This window comes from Acinonyx jubatus, chromosome X (genome assembly GCF_027475565.1).
Source record: "Acinonyx jubatus isolate Ajub_Pintada_27869175 chromosome X, VMU_Ajub_asm_v1.0, whole genome shotgun sequence".
Classification (NCBI taxonomy): Eukaryota; Metazoa; Chordata; class Mammalia; order Carnivora; family Felidae; genus Acinonyx; species Acinonyx jubatus.
This window is the reverse complement of record NC_069389.1, coordinates 53,030,253-53,049,643: the sequence shown is the minus strand read 5'-3', so window position 1 is coordinate 53,049,643 and position 19,391 is coordinate 53,030,253. Positions and strand designations below refer to the sequence as shown.

Genomic DNA, 19,391 nt, shown 5'->3' with positions numbered 1-19,391 from the left:
TTTTATTTATTTTTCTATTTTTTTTAATTTATTTATTTTTAAGACAGAGAGAGACAAAGCATGAACGGGGGAGGGGCAGAGAGAGAGGGAGACACAGAATCAGAAGCAGGCTCCAGGCTCTGAGCCATCAGCCCAGAGCCCGACACCGGGCTCGAACTCACGGAACGCGAGATCGTGACCTGAGCTGAAGTTGGACGCTTAACCACTGAGCCACCCAGGCGCCCCAGGTATTAACTCTTTAAATGTCTGGTAGAATTCCCCTGGGAAGTCTTCTGGCCCAGGACTCTTATTTTTTGGGACATTTTTGATAACAGATTCAGTTTCTTTGCTGGTTATGTGCCTGTTCAAATTTTCTATTTCCTCTCTTTTGAGTTTTGGTAGTGTGTGGGTGTCTAGGAATTTGTCCATTTCTTCCAGATAGTCCAGTTTGATGGCATATAATATTTTATAGTATTCTTTTATTATCATTTGTTTTCTGTGGTGTTGATTGTGATATCTCCTCCTTCATTCATGATTTTATTTACTTGGGTCTTCTTTTCTTGTTAAGAAGTCTGGCAAGGGCGTTATAAATTTTGCTTATTCGTTCAAAAAACTAGCTCTTAGATTCAATGATATGTTCTACTTTTTTTTGGATTACACATCATTTATTTCTTCTCTAATCTTTATTATTTCCCTTCTTCTGCTGGCTTTGGGCTTTGTTTGCTGCTCCTTATCTAGCTCCTTTAGGTGTAAGGTTAGGTGTTAGTTGCAAGGTATGTTGTGTATTTGGGACCTTTCTAGCTTCTTCAGATAGGCCTGAATTGTAATGTGTTTTCCTCTTGGGACTGTCTCCCAAAGGGTTTAAATTGTCATGTTCTCATTTTCATTTGCTTCCATGTATTTTTTTTAATTTCTTCTTTAATTTCCTGGTTAACCCATCATTCCTTGGTAGGATTTTCTTTAACCTCCTTGTATTTGAGGGCTTTCCAAATTTTTTCTTGTGGCTGATTTGAAGTTTCATAGCGTTGTGACTGGAAAATATGCATGGTATGATTTCAATCTTTTTGTGCCTGTTGAGGGTTCTTTTGTGACCCAATATGTGATATATTCTGGAAAATGTTCCACCAAAAAACTGCTAGAGCTGATACACAAATTCAGCAAAGTCACAGAATACAATTCAATGTACAGAAATCAGTTGCACTTCTACACACCAATAATGAAGAAGCAGAAAGAGATATCAAAGAATCGATCCCATTTACAATTGCACCAAAACCCATAACATACCTAGGAATAAACCTAACCAAAGAGGTAAAAGATCTGTATGCTGAAAACTATAGAAAGCTTATGAAAGAAATCGAAGACATGAAGAAATGGAAAAATATTTGATGCTCATGGATTGGAAGAACAAATACTGTTAAAATGGCGATACTACCCAAAGCAATCTACACATTCAATGAAATCCCTATCAAAATAACATCAGGATTCTTCACATAGCTAGAACAAACAATCCTAAAATTTGTATGGAACCACAAAAGACCCCGAATAGCGAGAGTAATGTTGAAAAAGAAAACCAAAGCTGGAGGCATCACAATTCTGGAGTTTAAGCTGTATTACAAAGCTGTACTCATCAGGACAGGATGGTACTGGAACAAACACACACACATAGATTAATGGAATAGAATACAGCATCCAGAAATAAACCCACAAATATATGGCCAATTAATCTTTGAAAGAGTAGGAAAGAGTATCCAATGGAAAAAAGACTGTCTCTTTAGCAGATGGTGCTGGGAGAACTGGACAGTGACCTGCAGAAGAATGAACCTACACCACTTTCTTACACCATACACAAAAATAAATTCAAAATTGATTAAATACCTAAATATGAGACAGGAAACCATCAAAATCCTACAGGAGACAACAGAGAGCAACCTCTTTGAAACAGGCCACAGCAAAATTTTTACTTGACATGTCTCCAGAGGCAAGGGAAATAAAATAAAAAATGAACTATTGAGAAATCATCAAGATACAACGCTTCTGCAAGGCAAAGGAAACAATCAATAAAACTAAAAGGCAACTGATGAAATGGAAGAAGATATCTGCAAATGACTTATCAGATAAAGGGTTAGTATTGAAACTCTATGAAGAACTTACCAAACTCAACACCCAAAAAACAAATAATCCAGTGAAGAAATGGGCAGAAGGCATGAATAGATACTTTTTCAAAGAAGACACCCAGATGGCTAACAGACACATAAAAATATGCTCAACATCACTCATCATCAGGGAAATACAAATCAAAACCCAAATGAGATACTGCCTCATAACTGTCAAATGTCTACAATTAACAACTCAGGAAACAACAGATGTTGGCGAGGATAGGGAGAAAGGGGAACCCTTTTGCATTGTTGGTGGGAATGCAAACTGGCACAGTCACTCTGGAAAACAGTATGGAGGTTCCTCAAAAAAATGACAAATAGAACTACCTATGATCCAGCAATTGCACTACTAGGAATTTATCTAAAAGATACAAAAATGGTGATTCGAAGGGGCACATATACTCCAATGTTTATAGCACTCCAATCAACAATGGCCAAATTACAGAAAAATCCCAAATGTCCACCTACTGATGAATGGGTAAAGAAGATGTGGTATATACATACAATGGAATACTACTTGGCAATGCAAAAGAATGAAATCTTGCCATTTGCAATAACATGGATGGAGCTAGAGAGTATTATGCTAAGCGAAATAAGTCAGAGAAAAACAGATATTATACGATTTCACTCATTTGTGGAATTTGAAGAACTCAACAGATGAACATAGGGGAAGGGAAGGAAAAATAAGATAAAAACAGAGAGGGAGGCAAACGATAAGACTCTTAAATACAGAAAACAAACTGAGAGTTGCTAGAGAGGAGGTATGTAGGGGAGTGGATTAAATGGGTGATAGGCATTAAGGAGGGCAGTTTTCAGGATGAGCACTGGGTGTCATACAGAAGAGATGAATCACTGGGTTCTAATCCTAAAGCCAAGACTACCCTGTATGTTAACTAACTTGAATTTAAATGAAAAAAATTAAAAATCAAATATTTAACAATATCTCTTTGATAATAATAATTCTCACTTCCTGACTATACATTCTTCCTCATATCTAACTCAAATCCCTGATATTATTTTTCCTTCTGTCCTCAACAGAAATAGGGAACAACTCCTTTACATACTCTTACTTTGCCTTACTTTGTCTCTATATTACAGTTAAACACAGAGTTGAACAAAATGTAATCTAGGATATAACCTGAGAAGAAAAATGTGTCATAATTGGCAACTTTTTAAACTAGGTGAAAGTGAAGTGGTAAAGAGCTGGTGGAACTGTCATTGTTAGATAAACATAGATAAATTGTTCAACTTGAACAAGCTCTTTCCATTCTGTAAAGGGAACATGTGGTCTCTGACACAGCACCTTCCTAGTTACTCTATGGCATTATTATGAACAAATTAGTTGCAGTCAGACAGAACCTGCTTTCCCTTATCCATGGCTATTGCTTACCTTCCTCCACAGTTTCTGTTCTTGAATCTGCTTTGGTATACCAGACTAGGAGCTGGAAGCCTGAGATTCCATTCTAAATTGTGATACTAACTTGCTGCTGTGACTTTGGACCAGTCACCATTTTTCCTGACCCTCAGTTTCCTCATCTTACAAAACTTGTATTTGCAGAGCACTTCAAGTACATAAAGCATACTGGTATATGTTTATCTCATAAGGTCTGCATAACCACTCTATGAGGCAAACAGATGAGACAAGGGAAGTTTGGGGAGGTTAAGTAACTTGTCTAAAGTGGAACAGCTAGAAAGTAGCAGGGTTGTAATTTGAACTCTGGTTTTAATTCCTAATCTAGAACTCATTATAATATACCAAAATTGCCTTCTTATATCTATAAAACAAAGGTGCTGGATTATAAATATTTAACAATAATTGTATATATAGCATTTAATAAATTTAAAAGTACCTTCATGCTCATTATAATCCATTCTGTCAATAAAAATGTATCCAGTACCTACAATAACCCAAGCAACATTACATTAGGGATACAGTGATGAACAAATCAGACAAAGTCACTGCCTTTAGGAGACTTCCACTTTGGGGAAGGTGCATGAAACAAGCATATAAAGACTCAATACATAATTTCAGCTATTGAGAAGTACAGCAGAGTAAAGAGTTACACAGTTGGCTGAAAAGTATCTTATTTAATCTCCCCAACAACCCTGCCATATAGAGATTTTCACTGAGCAAAATGCGGCAAAGAAGCTAAGTGTTTAAGCCAGTGAGCAACACAGCTGAGCCTCGACTAACTGCTGACTGTATGTTCCGTGTTCCTTCCATTCTGCTGCCTTGCTCCTGGTACTAGTTTTCTAGGATTCCATGCGTTAGTCTCCAAATGACTGACTATTGAGTATTTGGTTCCATAATGCCCTATCCCTGAAGGAGGGTGTGACTTAGGGTAAGTGCTCTGTGATCATGAGATGAGGAACACTAGAGCTTTCAAAGCAGAATCGGGTTGTTTGTTGGTTCACTTGTTTATCTGTATCAATTCCTTGAGAATAGCAGATTTTTTAAAATTGCTCTACCCCCAGTGCCTAGCACATGGCTTGGTTCCTAAGTGTTTGTTAAGTATTTACTGAACCTGTGGATGAATGAATGAATGAATGAATGGGAAAGCAAATTAACACAGATTACAGAAAACTAGGTTGGTGTGTTCCTGGCAAGGGAAGTTAAACTACCCTCAACTTTCTCCCAAAAGCAAGCTTCAGCTGCTTTCTTCCAGGAGCAAACAGACAAAAAGGTGGGAGCTAGCAACTGAGGGTCAGAAAAAGGGAACATCATACTACAAGAAGCACAATCAGGTAAGTTGAAAATGAAATGTCCCTTTCTAGGAAGTAGTTAGGGAAGGACAGTGATATAACTTTATTCCTCTATCAGCTCTGGAAAGCTATACTTTGTTCTCCATACTTCTTAGACAATGAGGAAATAGAGGATCTGAAATGTGGGTCTTGCTTTCTGCACAGTTTGGAAGCTGAAAAGGGCAGTATTCTATCTAATGCGGATTAGAGTGGTCTAGGGCCCTTTCACTGGGCCAAGTAATACTGGGCAGCCTTGGGTCCTGTGCTCCACTTAAATATCCTAAACAATTTGCCTAAATACTTGTGCTACCCACATATGAAAACAGAATGTCTCATGCTCACTTCAGCAGCACATATACTAAAATTGGAATGTTACAGGATGCAAGGATGATATGCAAATTCATGAAGTGTTCCACATTAACAAAACAAAACAAAACAAAACAAAACAAAACAAAACAAAACAATGGTCTCTGTGGACATTTACATCTGACTTGGATGGAGACAAGAAAAAATCCATGTAAAGGAGGAAAGCTAGTATTTACTTAACCGCACATGCCAGCACTGTGATACCTATAGTCACACTTACCTAGCAATTACAGTTCCCTTCTATGAAGTGGAGTTAGTCACAGTATCTACCCATCTGTTTGTTATCTGGATTAAGTGAGCTAATTCATGTTAGGTGTTCTGCAAGTTTGTGGTATATAATATGCATTGAGTAACAGAATAAGCTGCTGCAGCACGCCATCACCATCATAATCATTATCATTGTCATCATCACCATCATCTATGTGCAATGTATATTTTAGGTGCTTTCATACCAATTACCATAATGTATTCTCTCCACAACCTTGCATGGTAGAAATGATAGATGAGGAAATGAAAGCACAGTGACGCATAGTAACTTGTCTAAGGTTCTGCAACTGGGAGGAAACACATCAAGAAGTAACAGCTACAACAATTTGACCATTCCTCCAAGGCCAAAGTAAACCTTTCTGACAACTAAAAATTAGTCACAGATGTTCAGAAATCCTTAGGGGCACCTGGGTGGGTGAGTTGGCTAAGTGTCTGACAACTGAATTGGAGCCCCACATCAGGTTCTGCCCTTACAGGGCAGAGTTTGCTTGGGATTCTCTCTCTCCCTCTCTTTCTCTGCCCCTCCCCCCAATAAATCAATAAAGTTAAAAAAAAGAGAGATCCTGAGTGATTTACACTAATTCCATTTGCATACCAGTGTTGGAAGCAAATGTAATTATATGTTAAAACCCCATTTTTATTCCTAGATAAGCAAATGGTTGTGGATAAAGCTGAAAACAACCTATCAAGTATATTGTTTGGGATTTGGAAGATAAAAACATACTTTTATAAAAGTATAAATAAAACCTGGAAGTTGTAATAAAAGATATGCTAAAAGAAGAAGCACATTTTCTATAATAGCACCTTTAACCATGGAACTAGTCTCTTAAAGATTTGCATATAGGTAAAAAATTGCCACATTCTGTATTTGCTACAGCTCATTATATTTACCAAAGCCTTCACACTCATTCAAAAAGTGGCAACTGAATCCTTCTATAGACTAAGGACACAGAAAGAAACAGGCTGCAGACCCAGTTTCTTGAAGCCATCACAGGCAAACTGCTATTAAAATATAATTTGAAAAAAATTCATAAGTGAGAATAATACAGAGAGATGTAAAGACGTGGTACTGGGGAAAACCACAGCATTTTAAAAGCTTCATTGAGATATAATTTATATACCATGAAGTTTGAAGAACTCACAGTGTTTTCCAAACCAGCTGCAACAGTTTACACTCCCATCAGCAGTATATGAGTGTTCCAGTTTACCTATGTTATGCCAATACTTGTTTATTATTATTACTGTTGTTGTTATTATTAACCATTATAGTGGGTGTCAAATTTTATCTCATTGGTTATTATTTCCTTAATGGATAGTGATATCAATCATCTTTTCATTCATTCATATATATATGTATATTAATTTTTTTAATATTTATTTTTGAGAGAGAGGAGAGACAGAACGTGAGAAGAGGAGGAACAGAGACAGAGGGAGACACAGAATCCAAAACAGACTTCAGGCTCCAAGCTGTCAGCACAGAGCCCAACGTGGGGCTCAAACTCACAAACTGAGATCATGCCCTGAGCCAAAGTCAGATACTCAACTGACTGGGTCACTCAAGTGCCCCACATTTAGAGAAATGTCCATTAAAACGATTAGTCCATTTTTATATTGGGTTGTCTTTTTATTATTTGTGTGTAAGAGCTCTTTATATATTCTGCATACAAGGTCCTTATTAGATATGATTTTCAAACATACTCTCACTTTCTTGATTGTAAACTCTGCAATATAAAAAGCTTATTTTGTGTCCTATTATATGGTCTAATCTGGAAAATATTTAATATTCACTTGAGAAGACTGTGTTTTGCTATGGTTGAGTGGAGTGCTCAACAGATATCTATTAGGTGTACTGTAATACTCTCTAGCTCCATCCACGTTGTTGCAAATGGCAAGATTTCATTCTTTTCATTAGCTGAGTAATATTCCATTGTATATATGTACAACCTCCTCTTCATCCATTTATCAGTCCATGAACATTTGGACTTTTTCCATAATTTGGCTCTTGTAGATAACGCTGCTATAAAAATAAGGGTGCATGTATCCCTTTGAATTAGTACTTTTGTATTCTTTGGGTAAATACCTAGTAGTGCAATTGCTGGATCATAGGGTAGTTCCATTTTTAACTTTTTCAGGAACATCCATACTGTTTTCCAGAGTGGCTGCACCAGTTTGCATTCCCACCAACAGGGCAAAAGGGTTTTCCTTTCTCCACATCCTCACCAACACCTATTGTTTCTTGTCTTGTTCATTTCAGTCATTCTGAGTGGTTATCTCACTGTAATTTTGATTTGTATTTCCCTAATGATCAGCAATATTGAGCATCTTTTCATATGTCTGTTAGTCATCTGTATGCCTTCTTAAGAAAAGTGTCTATTCATGTCTTCTGCCCATTTTTAACTGGATTATGTGTTTTTTGGGTGTGGAGTTTAAGTTATTTCTATGTTTTGGATACTAACCCTTTATTTGATATGTCATTTGCAAATATTCTCTCCCATTCCACAGGCTGCTTTTAGTTTTTTTTTTTTTTTTTATTGTTTCCTTCACTGTGCAGAAGCTTTTTCTTTTGATAAAGTCACAACAGTTTATTTTTGTTTTTGTCCCCCTTGCCACAGGAGACATATCTAGAAAGTTGCTATGGCTGATGTCAAAGAGGTTACTGCCTGTGTTCTCCTATAGGACTTTTATGGTTTCAAGTCTCTCATTTAAGTCTTTAATCCATTGTGAATTCATTTTTGTGGTTAGTGTAAGAAATTGGTACAGTTTTCCAACACCATTTGTTGAAGAGATGCTATTTTTCCCATGAGATATTCTTTCCTGCTTTGTTGAAGATTAATTGACCATATAGTTGTGGGTTCATTTCTGGGTTTTCTATCCTGTTCTAATGTTCTATGGGTCCATTTTTGTGCCAGTACCAGACTGTTTTGATCACTACAGCTTTGTAATATAACTTGAAGTCTGGAATTGTGATGCCTCCACCTTTGCTTTTCTTTATCAAGGTTGCTTTGTCTATTCAGAGTCTTTTGTGGAACTATCCAAATTTTAGGATTGCTTATTCTAGTTCTGTGAAAAATGATGATATAGTGATCGGGATTGCTTTACATTTGAAGACCACTCTAGGGAGTACAGACATTTTAATATTTGTTTTGCCAATCCACGAGCATTTAATGTCTATTTCTTTGTGTCATCTTCAATTTCTTTCATCTGTGTTTAATAGTTTTCAGAGTACAGGCAGGTCTTTCACCTCTTTGGCTAAGTTTATCCCTAGGTATCTTATACTTTTTGGTACAATTGTAAATTGGATAGTTTTCTTAATTTCTCTTTCTGCTGCTTCATTATTGGTGTATAAAATGCAACAAATATATATGTATATATCCTGTTTTATTTATCTGACAATGTCACTTTTAGATTTAATTTATTCTCATTTAATGTTATTGTTGCTGTAGTTAAATGACCTCTTCCATTTTGCTTTTTTGTTTTCTATATTTCTCATTACCACTTTGTTCCTCCATTACTCCTTTGCCACTTCTTTTGTTAAAATAGGTATTTTCTAGTGAATAATTTCAACTATGTTTTTAATTTTTGTAGAGTATAATTTTTTTCTCATGGTTACTCTGGGGTTTCTAACATGCATCTTACATGATCAGAATCTACATCAGGTTTATACTAAATTCCAAGAGATAAAAACTTTATTCTTCTACAGATCCATATTCTCCTCTTGCTATAGTAACTGATAGACAATGTGTGACCAACCAAACAATGCTTGTTTATACTTTTTGCCTTATATAAGCATAGGTTTATTAAATAGGCTAATAAAGAAAAGCACAGTTTATAGAGATTTTTATTTTAATCATCATATTTGCCACATTTTTCATTTGTTTCTGTGGAGTTTGTTTACTATCTGATACCAGTTCTGTACTCTAGTTTAGCTTGATTCCCACTCTTCTCCTTTGCATTTTATTATATTTACATATATTTTTACAAACATATTTCTATATGTCACAGACCCAACAATACAATTTTACTGATATTGTTTCATGCAATTAATTTTTATTGAGAAAAAAATGAAAAGAAATATGTACATCTACTTTAAAAAATTTTTAACGTTTATTTATTTTTGAGAGACAGAGAGAGACAGAGCATGAGTGGGAGGGCAGAAAGAGGGAGACACAGAATCTGAAGCAGGCTTCAGGCTCTGAGCTGTCAGCACAGAGCCCAATGCAGGGCTCGAACTCACAAACAAGATCATGACCTGAGCTGAAGTTGGGTGCTTAACTGACTGAGCCACCCAGGTGCCCCTGTAATTCCACTTTTTATCATTATCTACATAATTCCCATTACTGTGGCTCTTTGATTCTTCATGTGGATTGAAATTATTGTCCTGTGTCATTTCCTTTCAGTATTTCTCACAAGGCAGGTCAGCTACCAACAAGTTCTCCCAGTTTCTAATTATCTGGAAATGTTTTATTTCACTTCCACTGTTAATATATGTGCTGCCGAAGCGAGCACACACTTCCACTGTTAAAAGAGAGTTTTACTGGGGCGCCTGGGTGGCTTGGTCGGTTAAGTGCCCGACTTCGGCTCAGGTCACAATCTCATGGTCCGTGAGTTCGAGCCCCGTGTCGGGCTCTCTGCTGATGGCTCGGAGCCTGGAGCCTGTTTCAGATTCTGTGTCTCCCTCTCTCTCTGCCCTTCCCCTATTCATGCTCTCTTTCTGTCTCAAAAATAAACGTTAAAAAATTTAAAAAAAAAGAGAGTTTTACTGAATATTAGATTATGGGTTCACAGGTTTTTCTTTAAGCATTTTGCATGTGCCATAACACCATCTTCTGCCCTCCATTATTTTTGATGAAAAGGCAGATGTTAATCTTATTGTGGTTTCCTTGTCATTTCTTTCTTGCTAATTTCAAGATTTTTTCTTTATATTTAGCCTCAACATTATGATTATGATGTCTGGGTGTCAATCTCTTTGCAATTTTCCTGCTTGGAGGTTTTTGAACTTCTTTGATATGTAGATTAATGTTTTGGATCAAATTTGGGAATGTATTATCCATTATTTCTTGAAACATTCTTTTTTCTCTTTCTTTCTCTTCTTTGGATATCCCCATTACATGTATGTTGGTGCACCACTAAGGTGTCTCACTCTTAGGTTATTCATTTTTCTTCATTCCTTTTTTTATCCTTTCTGTTCATCAAACTTCATACTTTCTATTGATCTACGTTCAGATTTTCTGATTCTTAGGTCTGCCAACTCAAATTTATTCTTGAGACACTCTAGGGAATTTTTCATTTCAATGACTATACTTTTCAACTCCAGGTTTTCCATATGGTTTTTCTCTAAAATTTCTATCACTTGACTGATCTTCTTTATATGATAAGAAATTGTTCTCATGCTTTCTTTTAGTATTTTAGAAATTACTTCCTCTAGTTCACTGAATATATTTAAAGTACCTATAAATATATTACTTTGTTTAGTAAGACCAACATCTGGGCTTCCTCATGGACAATTTTTATTGACTATTTTTTTTCCTATGTATAGGAAAAAATTTCTCTTTTGTTTGCACATCTCATATTTTTTATGTTTTTATATTTATTTTTATTTTTTAAAAGTTTTTATTTAAATTTCATTTAGTTAATGTACATCATAATATTAGTTTCAGGTGTATAATATAGTGATTCAGCACTTCCACAGAGGCAAACCAAAAAGCAGATGTCATAATTTTTAGTTGAAAACTGGATATTTCAGATACTATATTATAACAACTCTGGATGCTGACCTGCCTTTTTCTGGAGCTTGTTCTTATTTTTTTTAATTTTTTAAAATTATTTATTTATTTTGAGAGTATAGGTCGGGGAGGAATGGGGGGGGGGGAGAGAGAGAGAGAGAGAGAGAGAGAGAGAGAGAGAGAATGAGAGAGACAGAGAGAATCCCAAGCAGTGCAGTGACTGCCCAGAGCCTGACACAGGGCTTGAACTCATGAAACCATCAGACCAGGACCTGAGATGAAGTCAGATGCTTAACCAACTGAGCCACATAGGTGTCCCTGGAGCTTGTTCTTAATTTGTTTGGTCTTGTGTTTATTTAGTGACTGCTGAATTCATTCTGAGAAATCTGTTTCCCCCACATTGAGAAGCTTCTGATGTCTCTGCTCAGATATGTTTCCTTGTCTTTAATCTTTTAGACTGGCTTCCCATAGGTCATAGGTTTTTCTATACATCATTTCCATAGGTCAACCCCAGATTTACATAAACCACTTTTTGATTAAAGGTTGCACTTTAAACCCCCTTAGCCAGTTAGATTGTTACCCTTTACCACTGGATGTGCATGTGGTTTGAAGGCTACTTCATGGTTCTGGGAGTTTAGAATTTTGCCCCACATTCAGCCAGGGACAAGTCTCCCAGAGGTTCTCTCTCTGGTTACTCTTCAAGGGGTGTGGCTCTGGGCACAGTCTTACATTCTGCTAGAGACAAGTAGGATTTTATTATTAAGCCTGGCATAATATGAGTTGCCCTGGGATCAGAGTAGCATATTGTTCAGGCAATGTTTGATCAGAGATTGTGCTCAAATATATTCAGTCGTAAGGCTTCTACATTTTATTGATGCATCTTTGTGTGGCTTGAGGAATGCTTTAGAGTCTTCCCCTCATCTTAATCTCATTTCTCCTTAGTGGGTACAGCCTTACACATGTGCATAGCACTCCACAGACTCAGAAATGAGTGAAATCCCACAAGTCCAGATATTCTTGGCCATCTATTTTCCTTGTTCTCCTTGTTAACCTTCCAGCTGGTCTGGTAGTTAGCTTGTTGCTGCTAGTATGATGGAGCTACCAATCCCCTCTTAATTGCTAACCTCTGAGATCTCCACTGTTTTTGACAATGTCTATAGGTATGAACTTTAGCTTGCTCTGTTCCAAATAAAATCAGTTAGACCTGAAGAGCTCTCCATCCTAATTGCCTTCTTGCCACTCTTGTCAGAACTTCTGTGTCACTGCAGTAGAGTTGGGGGTCAGGGATAGTGATCTACTTGTCCCAAAGTGTCTTCTCGGCTCAGGGAGTGGACCCTGGGGATTGATGGTAGCCCTAGATCTCTTGGCTTGCATTTCCTGGTATGGAACCTTCACCCTATATATGAGTTAGGTCAGCAGAATCAGTTCCCCAATATTCTTGGCTTATAGAATAAGCCCTGAGACAGAGCCTTCATGAGTAGAAACTAGGTAACAGAAGGGATCGCCAGTCCTCTCAGTGTCTTCCTAGAATACTGCTTCTGCAATACAGGGCCAAGGGGCATAAGAGATGCTGATGTTCTGTCCCTGTGAAAGTGAAGCCATAGCCCTAGAGTAAGAGTTGGGAGGAAAAGGAGCACTTCTTGGCCTCACTTGACTGGGGAACAGTTTCCATCACATAGAGCAAGGGGTGAGGTTGAGAGAAGATTATGGTTCAAATTCCATAGAGTCCTGCTATTCTTACTGAGATTTAATTTTAGGTTTTCTTGAACAAATGTTTCCCTATTTGCTGTATGCCTTTAGGACAATTCCCAGAGAATTTTAATGGTTGTTTTTATAATTTTTACCAGTTAAGTGGCTGTTTTGTTGGGATGAGGATCCACCTTGATCCTTGAATTTCCACTCCAGAGGTCCTTCCCATGGGAACACTTAGTTTGGATTGGAAAGATTGGCAACGGCTTCATAGAAGTAGCAGAAATAATGTTTATTTAAATTGGTTTTGTCAGGCAGGCAAATGGGCAAGAAGACAGTTGCCCCAAACAGAGAAACAGCATGTACAAATGGAAGTATAAATAAGGCTGGAAGACTGAAGAGCTAGAGGTCAAGTGATGGCAGTGAGTAAGCTAGACTAAGGAGCTTGGACCTTATCCTACAGGCAATGAGGAGCCATGAGAGAGCTTTAAAATTGGGGAATGATCTGGGCAGATCTACATTCAGAAAAGTCATGCTGGCAAAAGTTCCAAACAATTTAAAAGGAATTAGATTTAATCCCAGGATTTGCAAAAGCAAATAAAGTTAGCATCCAAACCAATGCTTGTCAGTTCTCATATTATCAGACCAAAAGTCTACTTAATTTCCATTAAAATAAATCAACATTTCACACTCGCAACTAAAATAATTAAGAAATTAAAAGAACAGTTATTTGGTTAGAATATTTGCACATTTATTCCACTAAATGCTTAAACACATAAATGAACATATGCTGCTATTTCTCTATGTAAAAATTAACCTGAAAAATAAAAATAAATATTTGTTTTAAAATGTGTTTTGTACTTCCTCAGAAATAAACTATCTCTGATTTGTTTAAATATGTATTTTTTTAAAGAAAGCTCTTTTTATAACACAATCTGTTAAACTGGATGATCACTGGAATAGGCATCAGGAGCACAGAGTTCCAGTCTAAATTTTTGCCACTAGCTTGCAGTGGAACTTTTACAGTCCATTCCCTTCACAGGGACTAAATTTCTTTTCCTCTGCAAGAAAACAATTAAAAAGATATGAGGAGAAGAAAGTTGAGTTATGCAATACCTAAGATCCCTTTTAGCTCTTACATCCATAATTGAGTCTTTTTGGCAACAAGACTTCTAGTATATAATTTAAATTAAACCCATCTAGAAAAACCTTTGAAGCATGGACCTCCAAACTCAAAAGCCATAAAGGAAAAGAATGATTACTTTAACTATATAATTTAAGACTCCTGGAAAGAAAACATATAAACACAGTTGAAAGTTAAATTGGGAAAATTATTTGTAACACATATGACAAGGAGCCAAATTCCTTTATATACAAAGAGCTCCATAAATCAATAAGAAAGAGATGAAAAGCCAAACAAAAACAAAAACATATGGGCCCAAGCCAAGAACAGCCAGTTCACATGGAAAGAAATATAAATGGCCAATAAAAATGTGAAAAGATGCTCATGCTCACTCATAATTAAAGAGAAAAAAACTTAAAATAATAAGTTTTATTTTAACCTGTAAGATTTACAAAGATTTAAAAGTTTGATAGTATCTAATGTTTACAGTTTTTTTTTGGCAAGGTAAGAAATATCTACCAGATTTAAAATGCATGCACTGTTTTATCCAACTATTTATCTAAGAACTTACATTTTCTTTTTTTTTTTAGAATTTACATTTTGAAAAGTATGCTAATGAATGTATATAACCATATTAACTAGTATTTGTTTTATTTTCTATGTGTCTGCCACTTAATGTATAAATACTTAAGTTCTTTATTTTATTTATTTATTTTGAGAGAGAGATAGAGTGTGAGCAGGACAGGGACAGAGAGAGAGGGAGAGAGAGAATCCCAAGCAGGCTCCACACTGTTAGTACTGATGTGGGGCTTGAAGTCACGAACTATGAGATCATGACCTGAGCTGTAGTTGTACTCTTAATCGAATGAGCCACCCAGGAGCCCCTAAATACTTAAGTTTTAATGTGTAGTAAATCCTCATAATGGTCTTATGGGGTAAAGACTGCTATTATCTCAATTTCTTTATAAGAAAACATTGAGGCACAGAGAAATTAAATACCTTGCCCTAAGCCATACGGTAAGAAGATAGAGGCACAAATAGATCAAAATAGTCTGGCTTTAGAGCTATTTCCCTTAAACACCCTATGTACTGCTTCTTGAGGATGTTAATTGCAGCACTACTTTTAATTCCAAAGGTAAGTCAGAGAGAATAACAAAATATCCATTAATATTGGGAGATTACAAAATAAATTATAACATATCTATGCAGTTAAATACTGTGAAGCTTTTAAGAAAAAAAATATATAATACCGATACAGAAAAGTGTATGGAAAAATATATAAGACCTATTAATAAAGTGAAGAAATCAATTTGTAGAATAGTAATTGTAGTGTGATAGATAGCATTTGTGAAAAATAATATGCATGTATTTAACTATATAACATGTTTCATATGCACAGAAAATTTACAAAATATTATACAAAAACTGGTTACCATGCTTATTTCTGATGAGTGAAAAGGGTGGGGGGGAGTGCAGAGAATGGGCAAGGTGAAGAGCAGGACTTTTATCATTTCATACTCTTTGTATGGTTTGATTATTTTACCATGAGAATGTATTACTTTTATTTAGTTAAAAAAAGCTAATAAAAAACATCAAGCCAACTTTAAGCACTCTACCAGAAGTTCTTATTTGCTGTTTTTCCCTCCTATTTAGGAGAGAGATCTTTGATAAACTAGATAGTGTGATGTATGAAATGCTCTAATACTTAGCTACAATTCCACTGAATTCCCCTTTGGGTCTCAGAGACACCAGGTCCATGACCTCAGAGAATTTAGGATGCTCTCAGAACTGGCCTCTGTAAATTAACACAAACACATTTTTTAGGTGGGTGCCTCAGTGTTTTCAGATAGGCCTTAGATGGAAGGAGCAACCAGATAAGCGTAAAAATATTTAAAAACCCAAAGCTGCTAAGTCTCATTACAGGTTAGGTATTTGGGGGAACACACAAAATGATAAATTCCTCCTTCCTTTCTGGTCTATAGAAATTTACCTATCTTCTGTATGTCCCATAAGTTAAAATGCTCCTTTACTGGAAATAATTTAATTACCATTGTCTCTTTTTATAGCCCTTAAATTAACATTTAAAAGTGGTCCGAATAGATTTTTTTCCAAAGAAGACATCCAGATGGCCAATAGCCACATGTAAAGATGCACATCATCACTAATCATCAGGAAAATGCAAATCAAACTACAATGAGATGTTACCTCACACCTGTCAGAATAGCTACTATCAAAAAGACAAATAAGCATTGATGAAGATGTGAAGAAAAGGGAACCCTCATGCAATGTTGGTGGGAATGTGTACTGGTGAAGCCACCATAGAAAATAGTATGGAGGTTCCTAAGAAAATTAAAAATAGAAATACCATACAATCCAGTAATTTCATTGCTCGGTATTTATCCAAAGAAAATAAAAATACTAATTCAAAAAGATATATGCACCCTTATATTTATTGTAGCATTATTTACAATAGCCAAGCTATGAAGCAACTCAAGTATCCATTAATAGATGAATGTATAAAGAAGATGTGGCATGTGTGCGTACACACACACACACACACACACACACACACACACACAGGAATACTACTTGGCCATAAAAAATGAAACCTTGTCATTTATGACAACATGGATGGACATCAAGGATATTATGCTAAGTGAAATAAGTCAGAGAAAGACAAGAACCATATGATTTCACTCATAGGTAGAATCTAAAAAATAAAACACATGAACAAACAGAAGAAAACAAACAAACAAACAAAAAACCAGACTCATAAATAAAGGGAACAAACTGATGGTTGTTTGTTGTAGGGGGACAAGGATGGACAAATTGGTAAAGGTAATTAAAATGCACAAACCTGAAATCATAAAATAAATTACGTCATAGGGATAAAAAGTACAGCATAGGAAATATAGTCAATAATATTGTAATAACATTGTATGATGATATATAGTAACTATAATTACCATGGTAAGCACTGCATAATGTATAGAATTGTGAAATCACTATGTTGTATACCTGAAACTAATAGAACACTGCATGTTAACTAAACTTCAATTTTAAAAAATCATGAGAAAAAGTGATATAAAAGCAGTCTTAAAAAAACTTCAAACACATTGGTGCCTATTTAAATTTTTGTTAGCATTTTGTAGGATACATTAGGATATATTGTATAAAAAAACAAACTTTTGTTCTTGTGATGAGAAATTCTAAGATTTATTTCTTGGCATTTTCAAGAATGCACTACAATATTATTGACTATAGTTACCATGCTATATATTATGTACCCATGACTTTATTTCTTTTATAACTGGAAGTTTGTTCCTCTTGATTCCTTTCATCCATTTCACCCACTCCCCAACCCCGCTTTCCCTTGGCAGCCACCATTCTGTTCTCTGTGTCTATGAGTTTTATTTTGTTGTGTTTCTTCATTTGTTTTGTTTAGATTCCATATAAGTGAGATCATATGGTACTTTCTCTGTGTATTATTTCACTTAGCATAATACCTCCAAGTCTTAAAAGTTTTCATCACAGGGAAAAAAAAAAACCCTGTAACTTTGTATGGTTACAAATGCTAAGTACACTTGTTGTGGTGATCATTTACCAACGTATAGAAATTTTAAATCATTACATTGTACACTTAAAACAAATATAATATGTCAATTAAATCTCAATAAAAATGTTAAAGTAATGGACCATGTATTGGCCACATACCAAAATATTATACGTCACGACTAAAGGCAGAAATATAATACTTTAATTGGGATTGCACTGAATGTGTAGATAGCTTTGGGTAGTATTGACATTTTGACAATATTTATTCTTCTAATCCATGAGCACGGAATGTTTTTCCATTTCTTTATATCTTCTTCAATTTCCTTCATAAGCTTTCTATAGTTTTTAGCATACAGATCTTTTACATCTTTGGTTAGATTTATTCCTAGGTATTTTATGCTTCTTGGTGCAATTGTGAATGGATCAGTTTCTTTATTTGTCTTTCTGTTACTTCATTATTAGTGTATAAGAATGCAACTGGTTTCTGTACATTGATTTTTGTATCCTGCAACTTTGCTAAATTCATGTATCAGTTCTAGCAGACTTCTGGTGGAGTCTATCGGATTTTCCATGTGGATGGAACTGGAGAGTGTGATGCTAAGTGAAATAAGCCATACCGAGAAAGACAGATACCATATGGTTTCACTCTTATGTGGATCCTGAGAAACTTAACAGAAACCCATGGAGGAGGGGAAGGAAAAAAAAAGAGGTTAGAGTGGGAGAGAGCCAAAGCATAAGAGACTGTTAAAAACTGAGAACAAACTGAGGGTTGATGGGGGGTGGGAGGGAGGGGAGGATGGGTGATGGGTATTGAGGAGGGCACCTTTTGGGATGAGCACTGGGTGTTGTATGGAAACCAATTTGACAATAAACTTCATATTTTGAAAAAAATAAAATAAAAAAATAAATATAATACTTTAAACTCTGGAGGGAACATTAAGTTTTATAAAAAATAATTTGGTAAGTTATTTTCTTCTTCAACATCACTCAATGATTTGGGGAAAATATAAATTCTAAATACTAATGTTCAAGAAATAGTAGTTAGCATTTTCTTATATATTGAGGTGCCTTCTCAAAAATAATCTTGTATACTAATATAGTACTACTTACGTTTCTTGAGATGTAAAGGAATATATGACATGTCATACATTATGTTACTCCTTTAAATTTAAAACCAGTTAAAATTAAATTTATCCTAAAATTCTTAAAGATTATGTTGGTGGAAAGTTTGATATACGTTACTTATAAATATCTTTTTCATACTGATAAGGAAAACATTATGAATCAAAATAGAAATGAGTAAAAATGTAAATATACAGTTCTATGCAAGAAAAACTAAAACTAGGTAGGAAACCACATCATCACCAATAATAAAAGGAAATGCAAATTCAAACATGACCTGTTTTTAATTTTAAAAATTTTTTTTAACATTTATTTATTTTTGAGACAGAGAGAGAGAGGGCATGAACAGGGGAGGGTCAGAGGAAGAGGGAGGCATAGAATCTGAAACAGGCTCCAGGCTCTGAGCTGTCAGCACAGAGCCCGACGCGGGGCTCGAACCCACAGACCGCGAGATCATGACCTGAGCGGAAGTTGGATGCTTAACCAACTGAGCCACCCAGGCGCCCCGACCTATCTGTTTTTAACATAAACTATCGTTTAATGAAAACCAGAGTATAATAAAAAAACTAAAATTGATAAGGTAAATGTTGTTGAGAATGCAGTAAAACTAGTATATTTATATGCTGCTCAAAACACTTAAAGTTGATATAAACCTTTTTGAAATGACCA

General features: G+C 35.6%; 1 protein-coding gene across 1 annotated transcript in view; it reads right to left on the bottom strand.

The window, feature by feature from the left end:
• AR (androgen receptor) overlaps positions 1 to 19,391 on the bottom strand; it is a 188,723-nt gene that overhangs the window by 101,326 nt on the left and 68,006 nt on the right.